We start from the raw sequence: 14,701 nt of genomic DNA, 5'->3' as shown, positions 1-14,701 counted from the left end.
TTCGATGTTCGTAGGTTGGACGAATAGGGAGAATGGTGACCCATTGAGTGGGGGATTGGACCTGGATCAACCGATAAGTTCCTCAAATGCCACAAACATGTAAGGCTTAAAATATCCTTTTTATGTCACTATAATTTTGTATCAGCAACGAAGGCTTACGTGCTGTAATAATGAAGCGGTGAGGTGAGACGATTTCATGATCGTCAATTATAGTGAATAAACAGCAAATCTGTCACATTTTAAATCAGAATTGAGAAAGAAAATTACCTTAAAGGAAAAGCATGGTAAAGATAATACACGAAAAACATATCAATATGTTGCTGAAATGCTGTTCGAAGAGTCTGGGTTCCAGTAAAGAGCGAAGCTTAGGAACACCTCCCCCCCGCTAACAATAATGCCCGAAGCAGAAGGTGGCCTAGGGTTAGCAATTCCCCCCTCCCCTTACCCTGAATGGGCGAATGTCATAGCCCTGAGATGAACCTCGATTGGATTATTGATACCAAGGACGCTGCGTAGAGGAGACCCAACTCCATCACATAGGAGGCTGAATGCTATTGCTACTTCGCTCGCATTTTGATCGGTTAAAAAAAATGTACGCGGCACGATGATGAGTGCGATGCGATCCACTCTTTTCCAATAATTTGCGGTTTAATGTTTGCAAATGCGAGTGATATTTTTAAAAAGTAATGAATTTGACAAATCGCACCGTCATGAATGTAAATAATATGAAAATACACCTCCTCACAAACACCATCAACATGAAATCCGCTGTACCAACAATGCAAAGGACAACGAGAGCGCATCGCAAGACAACACAGCGGACACTGCGTCACCTATTCACCAACCCTGATGAGGACACGGTGGTCTCTTTGGGGTTTTATCGGCTTCCCTTAAGTTTCGGACGAATACCATATCACAAGGCATCATGGAAGAAGAGAGTTCCGGATGATTTTGTTTTAACTATGTCTGCCACATGGTCACAAATACATTTTTTAAATAATAATAACTTATTGAGAAGGCTTGACGACGAATAGATACTACAGCAAGAATCTGATGTATTTATGTACTATAGCTTATTATATGAGGTTCATGGCTCAATTTCGGGGCGATATCCAAGTTTTCTGTAAACATGCAATAATTATACCTTCTTCCCCCTGAAAATCGAATCGACATGTTCGTTAGCGACTCGAGTGACGACTTTTGTAAACACATTTAAATGCGCGGCGGGTGGCAACACATCCAGAGACCGACTTCAGAATCCTCTTTCTTTGGTATTCATGATCGAGAAAATGATAACGTACGGTAAGTATTCATTGTATGCTGCATAAAATATATATAACATTAGAGTTGATATTATAGTTGACTGTTTGCAATTAAAAATCACTTAAGGGGGTGCCCTAGCACGGTCGCGTAATGCGATGCAGACCCTTTCTCATACCATTTGTGCTTCGCTCGTCATAGGTACATGGCCGTTTCTTGATTCATTGTCAGAGGTATATACTCAGATAGTAATAAACGTTAAATCTGTGCCTTGATGCAAAGACGGGTCTTTTTACCAGGTTTCCTATAGGAGATATTTGTCGCTTAATTCCACGAATTTCTATTTTTTTAATGACCATCACCACGGCGCAAAATCACTTAAAGAAAATTCAACCAACCAAAGCATAATACCGATAATCCTTTTACTACAAGCAAAGGGTAGGTACACATATGCCACACGTCGAAAATCAAAGCTACAATTTTGGAAACTGAGAAACCTTGTAATCAGTTTTTCGATAACGCGAAGTTTTTTCGAGTCATCCTAAAACACCTTTTCTTCTTCGGCGAGTCATCCTTCACTCCTTTGCCTCCCCTCCTGGCCCTCCCCTCCACATCGCGCAGGTCCTCCCCCCAACAGCAACACCGCCTGCCGGCCGGTCATACGTTTTCTTAGCTGCTTTATTTTTAGGTTGTATGGTCGCATCGCCGTTTTTTCTTTTTGCGTTTTTTTTTGTGGTGAGATGGAAGAGTCTAAAAAACGACGCCGTCGAAAAGAATAGAAGGCTCGGGAAAGGAAGACGTGCAACAAACAGAGGCTTCTGTCAAATTAACATGAAATGATGTCAAAAATTATTTCTTGCGTTTTGTTTTAAAATGAGTAATTTTTAACGATGCCATAACAAGAATGAATGTGTTTAGATTACCTAGTGGTGAAAATTTCTTTTCTATTGATAGTTTGCATTTTTTTATTAAACGATTAAAATGTTTTATTTTTCACGAATTGATAACATGGTTGGAGGAAAACTTCATCTTTTTCAGATTGATAAGCATAAGGTTTTACACCGCATTACAAAAAAATTATCAACTTGAATTCTCAAAAGAGAAATCTTGCACTAAACTGCCACCCCCACCTCTCCTATCAAGTTGTGTGCCTGAGTGTCCAACCACCCGACGCGGTGATTAGTAGCGGAAATTTGTTCAGCCTTAGTTATAGTTGAGGATATTTCGCTAAAGATGAGACGACATTACAATGTTTTACACTTACTACCAGTGTTATTTTTTATTTTTTAATGTGCAAATTACGATTTTATTCATGAGATATATGTTACGGACTCAACGATTGCGCTGGCAAGTCAGAAGCTTGTCTCGGAAAGCGCGCGGCTGCAAGAAAGCAGTGTCTTATTCTTGGAGAACCCATATCTTACCTTTTCACTAGATTGCGCGCCGAAGGCGCGTTTAAAGCCGTTCCGGTAAAGCGATGTTTACCCCTACCAGCCAGTTTACAATACAATAATTTTGGGCGCAGTTGTATATGTTGTCGGGGTAGTGTGTTGTTTGTGTTAGCAGAAACTTACATATTAAACATCAAAATACACTAAGCTACATACATCTTGCAATTTCTTTTACAGAAGAATGATGAGTACAAGGTAATTAAAACGGAGTTGGAAAGAACGTCCACATTTGTAATGGGCTCTTTTGATTTTTTTTTTCCTCCTCTGTTGAATACGTTTTATTTTTTCATTGTTTTTAATAGTTTTTATATATATTTTTTTTTTATTGGCCCCTTTTTTTTTTCTTTTTAGTTAGTTTTTTTTTTCATATTGGTTTTGTTGCTTTGTTAATTATTATTATTTATTTTATTTTTTTTTCTTTTTGTTCTTTTTTATATATATATTTTTTTCTTTCTTTTTTACTGTGGACACACAAAACAATGCTAACCTAGCAATACTAATATCTAGAAGAAGGAAAGATATAGGATAGACTCATAGAAGAGTAGCTTGTTGAGGCAGTCTGTATGTTGTTGGGATTGTAGGATCGTAATTCCAGATGTCTGTAAGGAGAGTGTTGTTTGTTTCCCTGAGCCTGGACTTAAAGTTTTTTACTAGTTTGTTGATAAATTCTCCAATGGACGGAACACCGTGAGCGCAGCGAATATCTTTGGTCCTTGTGAGTCGGGAGAGGTTAAGTAGAAGGCGGAGGGATTTATTTTGGAAGGATTCCAGTTTATCTCTGATGGATTTATTGTTAGCGAAAATCTCGCAGCCGTAGAGTAATGAAGGACGGACTATTGCAGTATAAAGCCGGATTCTAGAAGAATGCGGTAGCGGGGAGGATGAGGAGCAAAGGGAATAAACCGCTTGCCGTGCCTTGATGGCTTTAGCAGTACTGTATTTTAAGTGGGGTAGGAAGGTGAGTTTGCTGTCCAGATAGACGCCGAGGAATTTGTGTGATCGGGCTCTTGGTATACGGATTTTGTTGATGTGTGGTTGTGTTTGTGGGCCGAATTTTTTTCTGCGTGAAAAGTGTATGTGTGTGCTTTTGGAGGCGTTGATGCGAATCTTCCAGAGATTCGTCCATTTATGGATTAGTCTAAGGTGAGTGTTGAGTTTGCCTATGTTTGTATCTCCCTTCCATGATGTAGCGGCAATTGCTGTATCATCGGCGTACATGTGGAGCGATGTTTTGCGTGTGGAGGGCATGTCGTTTACATAAATTGTAAAAAGGAACGGGCTGAGGATGGAGCCTTGAGGTACTCCAGCTTCCATGGGTCGCAGAGATGATAACGTTTTGGCTTCGGCGACTCGGAATTGACGGTTGTGCAGATAGGAATTGATGAAAAGAATATCTGAGGGAGGGAATTTCAGGAGGTGAAGTTTGTACAGGAGGCCTTTATGCCAAACTCTGTCAAACGCTCTTGCAACGTCGAGGAAGACCGCGTCAGTTGTGTAGCGGCGGTTGAAACCGTGGCTGATTTTTTCCACTAGTCTGAGGATTTGGTGGGGCGCAGACATTTTGCGCCGAAAACCAAGCTGATCAGGTCGGATGAGGCTGTTTGCGGAAGAGAAAGATTCGAGGCGGGACAGAATAAGAATTTCGAGAATTTTTGAAAGATTAGAGAGTAAGGAAATGGGACGAGAGTTTCCGGGGATTTTTGGATCTTTGCCTGGCTTTGGGATGAGGATGACTTTGGCTTGTTTCCAAGCAGCGGGAATATATGGGGCAGAGTAACAGTGGTTAAAAAGATCAGTGATTGCAGAGAGAAAATTTGGGGAACGGCTGGCATATTTCAACTGGGAGTTGGAAATGTTATCCAGCCCGGGAGCTTTCTTGACAGGAAGAGTGTTAAGAATATTGCGGACTTGAGAGGGATTGGCGATGGTAGTGAAAGTGGAGGAGGGGGGAAGGTTATTGTAGAATGAGTTTATTTGGGGTTCTATTGGAGAAAGTGAGGAATCAAGGGATGTTGTTTGTTGAAGATGATCAGCTTGGATTTCGACCTTCTGGGCGGGATCGAATATCAAGGTTGAGTTGGAGGAGATTGGATGGAATAACTGTTTGTCCGTGCGTTTGAGAGCGCGGATGGTATTCCAGATTGGTTTCTTTTGGGGATCAGTCGGATTTTCTAGGGTAAGTGTTGAGATGTGGTTCTCCCAGAGTCTTATGCTATATTTTTTAATTTCTTTTTTCACAGAGTTTGCGAGGTTATTATAGATGGTTTTGTCGGAAGGGATCCTGAACTGCTGCCATACACGACGAGCGGTGTTACGGCGTTTGATGAGGTTGACTAAGTACTGTGGAAATCTGTCTGGCCTTTTGGCGCGGGGAATAAATGTACGGGAGGCGGAAGTTTTGGCCGAATGAAGTGCAGTGGTGATGGCTTCTGTTTGTTTTTCTATCAATTCCGGCGTGGGATTGGATATTGGGGGGAGAGTAGAGAGAGAGTCATTTAGAAACGTGACAAATTTGTCCCAGTCTGTGACAGTAAATTCGGAGGGCAGTAGCGTAGTATTCGTTAAGGGAATGGAAAATGAAAGAGGTAGATGATCGGAAGTGAAAGAATAGATTAGAGAGGGAGTGAATTGGATGGGAAGATTGGAGGAGAAGCCGAAATCGATAACATCGCTGGAACGGGGAGCATAGTGTGTGGGTTGGAGTGGAGAGAGAGGAAGGAGGTTTCTGTTTTTGACGTAAGAGTACAGGATTTTTCCATTTTTGTCGATTCTATTGCTGTTCCAGTACGGATGTTTGGCATTCCAATCGCCGAAGTATATTCCGTTTGAAGCGGAGAACAGGTTATCAAGGTGGTCTTTGGTGATAAGTTTATTTGGCATGTGATATACTGTGTAAATGTTGAAGGGACCGGCTTGAGTGTGTACCGATACACCAAGAGCTTCGAACACTTCTGGAGTGGGGGAGTTCAGGAGGGAATGGGGAATGTTATTTCTGATTAGGATTGCAACTCCTCCGCCTCGGCGTGTGTTGCGGTCCAGTCTGTATATGTTAAAGTGTGGAGAGAAGAAAGAACGAGTCGGGTTTAGGTGTGTTTCCTGCAAGAGTATGATATCTATGTTGTTGTCTACGGCGTACTGAAGGAGTTCGTGTTTTCTAGTCAGTACGCCGTTGCAGTTCCAAGAGATGACCTGTAAAGAGTGTTTGGTGGTATGGTGTTGGTTCATGGCGAGGGCTGGAGGAGAAGCATTTGGGAGAGAATGTAGGTTTTTCTCTCCTCAATAGTTTGGAGAGAAGACAGGTGGGAGTTGATGCTGTTGAACCATGAGAATAGGTCATTGGTTTCGGGTTGGTCGGTGGATGATAGTGAAGGGAATTCATTTGGATTGGTGACAGCAGCGAACGAGCGGGTTAGTGGAGCGGGTTGCGGAGCAGTTTCTAAGTTTTTGCGGCGGGCAGCCATGGCTGCTTTTGCCGCACGAAATTTTTCACAGCCGCGGTAGCTGGCGGTGTGATCACTGCCACAGAGAGCACAAGTAGCCGGAGTTTGTGTGTCTGTCTTTGGACATTCGTAGGAGAAGTGTCCTTGGGCGCATCGTACGCATTTGGGCGGCTGATTGCAGAAGTTTTTTGTATGGCCGAGGGCCTGGCATCGATGGCATTGCACAGGTTCAATTGCCTTTTTAAAATTATCAATGCTGATTTTCAGTCCGGCTACATATCTGGTTTGAATGAATTTGGCAGCGTCGATGGAGGAGTCTGTGATTACGTGGACTACTTGTGTAGGGTATTTCGGGACTGACGGCACTCCCCTGTCGCGCTGTGTGGCAGAGGGCCGGGTTGAATAGATACGTTTGCAGGATATTATGGGGAAGCCTAGGTTCAAAAGATCTGATTTGATTTGCTCGTCCGCCACGGAGGTGAGGGTACCGCGCAGAGCGAATTCTCGGCGTCTGTTCTCTGGCAGGCAGTAGGTATTGTATGGAATGTTCATTTCTTTTAGAATCCTCTTGGCTTCATTAAAATCAGGGACAGAGCTGCATTTAATGACGGCAGCAGATTTTGAGGTAGCATGAGATATTGGTGGAGATTTACAGAATTTAAGCAATTTTGCGTGAAGGGCGGACCAATTAGTGGTATCAGAGATAATGATTGGAGGAATTTTGGCTTTGGTAGGAGGAGAGGGGATGTTTACAGATGGAGTAGAGGTTGACGGGATGGCAGCGGGAATGGAATTGGTTGAAGGTGCAGATGGAATAACAGTATTTTCATTAGGTTCGGTACTATTGAGTGCAGGCTGGATTATCTGATCAGTTTCCGTTTCGCAAGTCGTTGCCAGAATGGAATACTTATTGCTGACAGCAATGATAGGAGTAACTGAAGTGACTTTACGTCTGGTAGAGATATTTTCGTCCAGGCTCTTACATTGGGAGTGCGCATGACTGAACTGGCTGGCAGGAGTAGCACGGCTTTCTGTTTGCTCGAGAGCAGGAGACTGCTTGATGGCTTTTGATAGGCCTGAGGGGCCGGGTTGTGAGGCAGCAGGCTGAAGAGTAGATTTTACTTTTGTTTTATTCCGTGTAGTTCTGGGGCTAAACTTATTGGAGTTTTTCTCTGTTATAACCGGGCATGGCGCTGGCGTCTTGGAAGAGACGCGCTGTGGAGCGGCTTCTGGTCCCGCGGAGGATACTGCCAGGCGGAGTTCAGGAATGGTCCTCTTTAGGACCGCGGCCGCTTTCGATGACTTTTGCCCTAGTCTGGCTGTTAGGCGCGTGATTTCGGCGAGGATTGCCGCTGTATCATCGTCTTCCGGCGCCGCCGATTCCGTGGGGGAGTCGGCGACGTCGGTTTTGGCCGCCATTGCGGCCTCTTTGGCGGGGGAGGGCAGGGGAGGGGCCTAATTCCCTAACGAGGGGACCCGGCCGTTTCCCCCGGACTGTGCAATGAGCGATGCTAACGGCTCAGAAGGGTGTCCGGGGTAGCGGCCGAGAGCGACCGGGGATGGTTGCCGTGCAGAGGGGGCGACACCCGAGGGTGAGAACCGCAGTGGCCGAGCTCGAAATTAGGTACAAACTCGGCCAGCCGCGGCCCCCCGGTTGATCCCTTATGGCAACGGGAAGGGACTGAAGAGTTCTCCGATGATTTTGATTGAAGTGCGAAAATGGCCCTCTTTAGGTCCTACGGCCTTTCCTCTTGCCGCCTTCTACGGTGATGACGGACGCCGGCGATGGGAAGACGACGCGCAGATGGTGTCGGCCGATGACTGGAAGCCGCCGGGCGCGGTCTCGGCGGCCCGAGCGACTCGGCGCCGGTTGACGCGGCTCCCTCGACGTTGTCCCTCGCTGATGCTCCCTCGTTGGCGGCGTGCCGCGTCCAAGAGCCCAAGCCGTGACCAAGCAGAGGAGAATAATCAGTAAATAAGCAATGGAGCTACCCCAACAAGCATTGAATAATCATTCAAATCGTATACCCATATCTTACCGCACTGCACCCGCATTTTGCTAACCACATTCTCCTAGGTATTTCATAGCTGCCATCAGCTAAAACATTGGAAAGTGCTCAAGAGTGGCGGCGGGAACTACCCTGCCTACCGCGTTAATCCATATTGTGACCGAAAACCCCACCCTAACCCAAGACGTCATCCACAGGAGCGACGGACTGTTCAGCTACAAAGAAAAGATTTGGTTATTGCAAAAAAATCCCCTCCCGCCCCGGTTGTATGTTTGGAATAAATTACACAAAGCTAACTTCCCAGTCCGGCCAGTGATCTCAAGTACTCCTTCACCTACTCATAAACTAGCAGCAAAACTGAACCACCTGATTAAAGATTACACGAAATTCATCCCAAAGTATGGCATACAAAATTCATTAGACTTAATTGAGAGAATCATGGATGTAAAAGTACCACACAATGCCAAACTGATCTCCTTTGATTAGAGACTTTTACCATTAGAGACCACCTACAAAATAACCATGTCAATCCCGTAGTAATTGAAGAAATATTGGAACTTACTAACACACGCCTCAATCAAAACTACTTCCTACTTGATAATAATTATTATCAACAATTAGAAGGACTTGCCATGGGATCACCCCTCTCACCCCTGCTCACAGAAATGTTTCTGGATAATTTTGAGTCAAAATTATTTCATTCGAATCACGTTCTACTTAAACATGTTCACTATTGGTACAGATATGTGGACGACGTGCTATGCTGTTGGACCGGCACCACTAGGCAGTTAGAACGATTTTTCACATTTATTAATTCCCAGAACAGCAATATTAAATTTACTATGGAAGTAGGAAATAATTCAATTAATTATCTAGACTTAAACATTCAACTAAATGGAGGAATACATTTTTTTGATATTTACCGAAAATTGACCTCCACCGACGTTACCATTCCCGCGGACTCATGCCACCCCTACCAACACAAGACAGCGGCGTTTCATTAATATCGTTCCGTTCCATCAATAGATTCATAAAAATTCCTCTCAATGCACAGAATTACAATAAGGAATGGAATATCATTCAGCACATTGCAAAAGGTTAATGGCTATCAACCAGCAGTAATTGATGGCATCCTCAATCAAGTGCGGAGGATGCAGGCCTTATCAATGGTGTCCTCTCTCTCCCCCATCAACACTCCAAAAAATTGGTGCAGGATTCCCTTCCTAGGAAATATTTCTCATTCTGTTACCTCCTGCTTCCCGAAAGAAAAATACAGAATTGCATATTACTTCCCCTCAACTCTCAAAACATTGTTGCCCAACTGCAAAGATCGTTTCCCGCCAGAAAGAAGAAGTGGAATTTACTGCCTAAAGTGCGACGATGAAATACATCGGCAGAACGGAGAGAAGTGTTAAGATCAGAGTGAGTGAGCATCGCAACTGCATCAAAAAGAAGAAAGACCATTCCAACTTCGCCAATCATTAATTACATGGCAAACACAAAAGTGATTTCAAGCCGGAGATCCTCCACTCAGAAGGAAACAGGAGGAGACTCGATGCCCTGGAAACGTTGGAGATTATTCAACATTTAAAGAACAATACCTCCCTTGCCAACGAACAAGTGCTCCCCTCCCACTCCCCTCTCTTTTCCATCCCCATCAATGATCTCCTACAGTGACAACCTTTAAAATTTCAAGTGCCTATCCACCTGTGTGCCGTTAAACTTTCCAAGAACGAATACTATGCAGTGCTTTCACCATAATTCCCCCAGTGACCCATGTCCTTCGGGGAAATCATTAACCAATACCAGCACCTTCCACAGCCAGACTCAACGACCTTCCATAGACTATTGTGATTTAGAAAACCCAATGTACCCCGCTAATCCTCCCTTTCTTCCCCAACACCGCCACCTTCTTTAGCTCTCGTCTCCTCACCCACTTTAACCGCGCCCTCCCTTGGCTGGTCAGATACCTATCCTCACAGGAAAAACCACGAATATTACAATAGAAGATAATCACGGATATGACAACGACCACCCCCACCCGAGGGAAACGGTTATTACAGAAATGGAGGAAAATACCTACAACTCAAAATGAACTGACGCCAGAAATCGCTCTTCCGCCGATTGTTAATTGCAAGTTAACAATATTTCTATTCAAAATTATACGTAAGACTGCCAAGATCTGTGGCCACCAGCTTTATCCTAGTTCTGAAAGGGCTAGACGCTAAAAAAATCTTCATACCCAGAGGGGATATCAGTGGAAGAAACAAAATGGGCTTCTGAACCACACAGCCTCGCGCATCATTCAATGCCAAGATACAGTGATGATCACGGGGTCAACTTTTCCCTTGAAAGCAAATGAAAACTAGTTGTAGAATTGGTGAAATTATTCCTCATGTTTTCTTATGATTTACATATTTATGATAATTTATATTGGTTCATATATAATTTCATGTTTTCAGTAGCATTTGTCAAAATATAAAATGCTTGCAAGCTTATTTATGATGAGTGTTATATCAAAAAATTATGACCCAAAGTTCAACTATTAATTAACTACTCACTACTTATTTCTTGAGACGCAGGTTTCGGCTCTCCCACAGAATAGGGTGGTTTCCCATTATTTTTTATTGCCTATATCGTAAGATTATTACTCCTGGAGTACGTATTTCACGCTTTTAGATTTTTAAATGAAGATATCTATTTTTCGCGATGAAATGAAAAGTGAAAAATTTCAAGCGCGCGAAAACGCGACGGGTAAGGAAATCTCTCCGTGTGACGTATTTCTGGTTCCCCCTCCTGTCTTGTGAGGTGACCTTGATCGAGGCTCTGAGCGCTGATAGGACGCAGGATGCTAGCGGGTAGCTGAGTACCTTGCTGGCTGGTAGCGCTTGGCTTAAAAAAGGTTTATTAATACCTTATCAAACGAAGAAAACTTTCCGACCTTAGCCAGTTTTAATAGGTGATTATTAAGACATGTTTCCCTGAGCTCTGTGCCTCATGCATGCATTGGTAACCTCAGACGATGAAAAACTCCTATCCTCTCGAGTAGAAACTAGGTCCCTGTGTCGCCACGTGGAGTCGAATCGCATGGGCGCCAATCTGGCCTTTTTCAAATGAGGTTAAAATTGACCCTTGCCATTCGTCTAAACTGGTATTTCTAAAACCAAATAATTTGTATATTATGAATACACTAATGGTGGGTAACGAATCGCAATGAATGCCTTTCGTTTTCTTTGATGAAGGAAACTACCCTATTCTTTTCACCGAGTTCTGTTCCATTGCTTTTTTTCATCGGTGTTAATAAAAACATTTTAGCTGTAACTTAAGTAGCAATTGTTTTTCGCATCCAAGTGTAACTTTCAAGCAAACTAGCTGACATATATCGTCACATTTTATTAATAATTTATTATGTGAGTTGAATATATTTCGCGTAAGTAGGTATGTATCAAATAAGAAACCTCTCCATTTTTCGTTTGCCACCCGTTTTTCCCTTGCGTTTCGAAAACTGCGCGCGATGATATCTTCATAAACCACAATTCAATACTGATATTTTATTTTTTTGTAAATTTTGTTTTATTCCCAAACCACCGAATACAGATAACATTGAGCCATTTTATATTGGGTAATAAACAAATTTAACAATTAATTACACGAACAACCAAGCCCTGGATAGGGGAAACCTACCCAGGCGGGACTCAGAACACGCGATTTCTTGTGCGGCAGACTAGGACATTACCCAGTCGCCACCGGGGTCTGTGGCGTGATGTTGACGAGATGCCTGTTTATAAAATGAAGATAACATCGTCAACAATTTCGGAATAGGTGTAAACTCAATAGGATCTTCGCATTCACAGGCCTATTTTTTGAGAGCATGAGAGAGGAACACACGGCCCCCATAAATTGGCTTCTACTATTTTTAATTGGCTCGCATTAGGTGTCATATATCAACTCCGACTGCGACCCCTGTTCCAGCGACCCGTATTTAATTTATCGTGAGTATCAAATTTCTCCTGGGAGTCGTCGCGGGTGAAGTCGGGAGGGGAGCTCCCTTCCCCCCCCCCTTTTTCTCTCCCTCGATGCGCTACGTCCATAAATACTGCTACGTCTTTGGTCTCCATGTCACGGCGCTATGGCCCCTTAGGGTGCCTTCATAGCTCGGCGTTGCGTACTTGGGGGCGGAGCTAACTCATCGCAGCAAGCTGGAGCCCTTCACAGCTCTGCGTTGCGAAAACAAATGAAAGGCAAAAAGCGTCGGCTCCTAAAAATAAGCCTGTGAGCATATCATCTTATGATTTCGAACTAAACGCACAATACATATGTTGTTTTCTGCATGTTAACACAATTTCATTTCTTAAAATATTCTTCTTAACTATAAATAGCATTTGAAGTTAATATGGCGACCATAAAGTCGATAGTAATGCATGTAGTGATGGCCCTTGCCTATGCATTATTAGGACCTTTAAATTTTATTTCCTAACTCGGAATATTCGAAAAATTGCTAATTACATACACTCAATTAACATGAGTAACGTGGAATGTTATCAGGAATATTTATTAATGATATCTATTGTTCAAACAGATTGTCCTAGTCATGTTATCTAAATAGCTCTAACTGAGTAGATCATGAGGGCACAATTATTGGATATAAAATGGAATTTTAACTACCTTAGCCACCAAAAAGCACCTCTCACGCTGTATTTAGCTTTTGATACCATTAACGGGTATGAGTTACGCTAATCTATGCTCCTCAGTGATTGTAATCTAATTTAGGGTTAACATTTGTCTTATGTTTAGGAAAGATACGAAATATCTAAGCTGAACACTTCAAAATAATAGTAAATAATGAAATAAATAGCATTTGCCGCTCCCATTAGAGTTAATCTTGCATATTTGTATACCCAGAAACAAACACCAATTCGAAATCGTCGGCGTACTGCCGCCTTGACGCAGAGAAAATCCGACAGGTTCAGTTTTTCTGCGACGACGCAGCGAGCTGGAGACGTGACGTCATCAATTCTCAAAGACGGGCTCTGATTGGCTCGCTAGCCGCGGCGTCAACGCAACGCCGAACTGTGAAGGCCCCCTTATGGTTTCCAAACTTTATTGCTCCTAAAAAATGTGTACATGGTTTTTCGTTGTCTTTGACACACTGGTGAACGATTTTTTGTTTCGTCGAATTCAATTATTCTTATCAATCATGTACCGAATTCTTTTAATAAAACTGCGGTTTCGGGTTCAAGAGTTGACGACGACCCTGCTCTTAAAATACACTGAGGATTGCCAATTTTTCGTTATTTTCCGACAGTGCGAATGCGGTAGTCGCGGAGGAAATATCGCTTTCGCCTTGATGCAGAACCACCTGAAAATCCATGCTTCCTGTTCAACATTTATTAACATTCCCAATATTTCATAAAGTTAATTATTGATAATCTACTCCCGATAACACAGCCATTTCAAAGAATGTGTTCAGTCACGTAGGCGACTGCAAGGAGGTGAGGAATGGAAAGTTTCGCCTAAAATTTGGCTTCCACAAAGTGAGCACGGGATTGCTTGTTTGTTCCGCGATTAATCGCACGGTATATTGGAAGTTTTGGAAAGCATTGGGCCTGAGGAAAGTTGGCCAATTCCCTGTTCCTCCGAACGTGAGCATCATCTAAGGAACTTTCGATAGCCCACTCTCACTTAGCCGGTATTGTTTTGCATTTCTTCATAGCGAAGTACTTGCTAAATACCCTCGGCTTCACCTTGAAATTTCGATCACAGAGAAAGTTTGATCGTTATATTTCCATATGGCTGCCCTTGAGTGAATACCTGCATATTTCCGCTTACCTCCTCCTCTCAATGATAAAGTAATTCAGAGCTAACCTGAAATCATGGAATCCATTATTTACAATACGTAGCTTGGTTATAAAAATATTGATTCTTCATCTGATCCATAATTAGGACCTGAATTACCCCTCAAGTGACTATTAAAAAGCGACTATTAAAAAAAGGCAATACATTACCCACATAGCACAAAATATCTTCTAGATATCTAGAAAATATCTTCTATGTCTTGGATATCTTAAATATCTTCTAGATATCTAGAAAATATCTTCAATGTCTTGGACATTTTAAATATCTGCTAGATGTCTAGAAGATATCTTCAATGTCTCGGATACTTTAATAAATATCTTTAATAATAGGCAAGGAATGTTTTTTTATATTTATGGGGGAAGGGGATCCGGTCTTACTGGACCCCCCCAAAATATAAAAATTGATGATTTAAAAAATTTTTCCTTTTATGAGGCAAAGTGAATGTGTTTTTATATTTCGGATTTTGGGGGGGGGGAGGAAGAAGGGGGTGCGGACCCCCCAAAACAAAATATAAAAATTGATGATTTTTCATTTTATTTCTTTTATGAAGCAGAATTAATGTGTTTTTATTTTTCAAGGGGGTCCGGACTCCTGGACCCCCTCCCCCAAAGTTAAAAATTAATGATTTTTTTTCTTTTTTGAAGCAAAGTAAACGTGTTTAAATATTTGAGGGGGTGTAGGTGAG

The sequence above is a fragment of the Ischnura elegans genome, chromosome 8 (genome assembly GCF_921293095.1).
Source record: "Ischnura elegans chromosome 8, ioIscEleg1.1, whole genome shotgun sequence".
NCBI classification, from domain to species: domain Eukaryota; kingdom Metazoa; phylum Arthropoda; class Insecta; order Odonata; family Coenagrionidae; genus Ischnura; species Ischnura elegans.
This window is presented reverse-complemented; position numbering follows the sequence as displayed.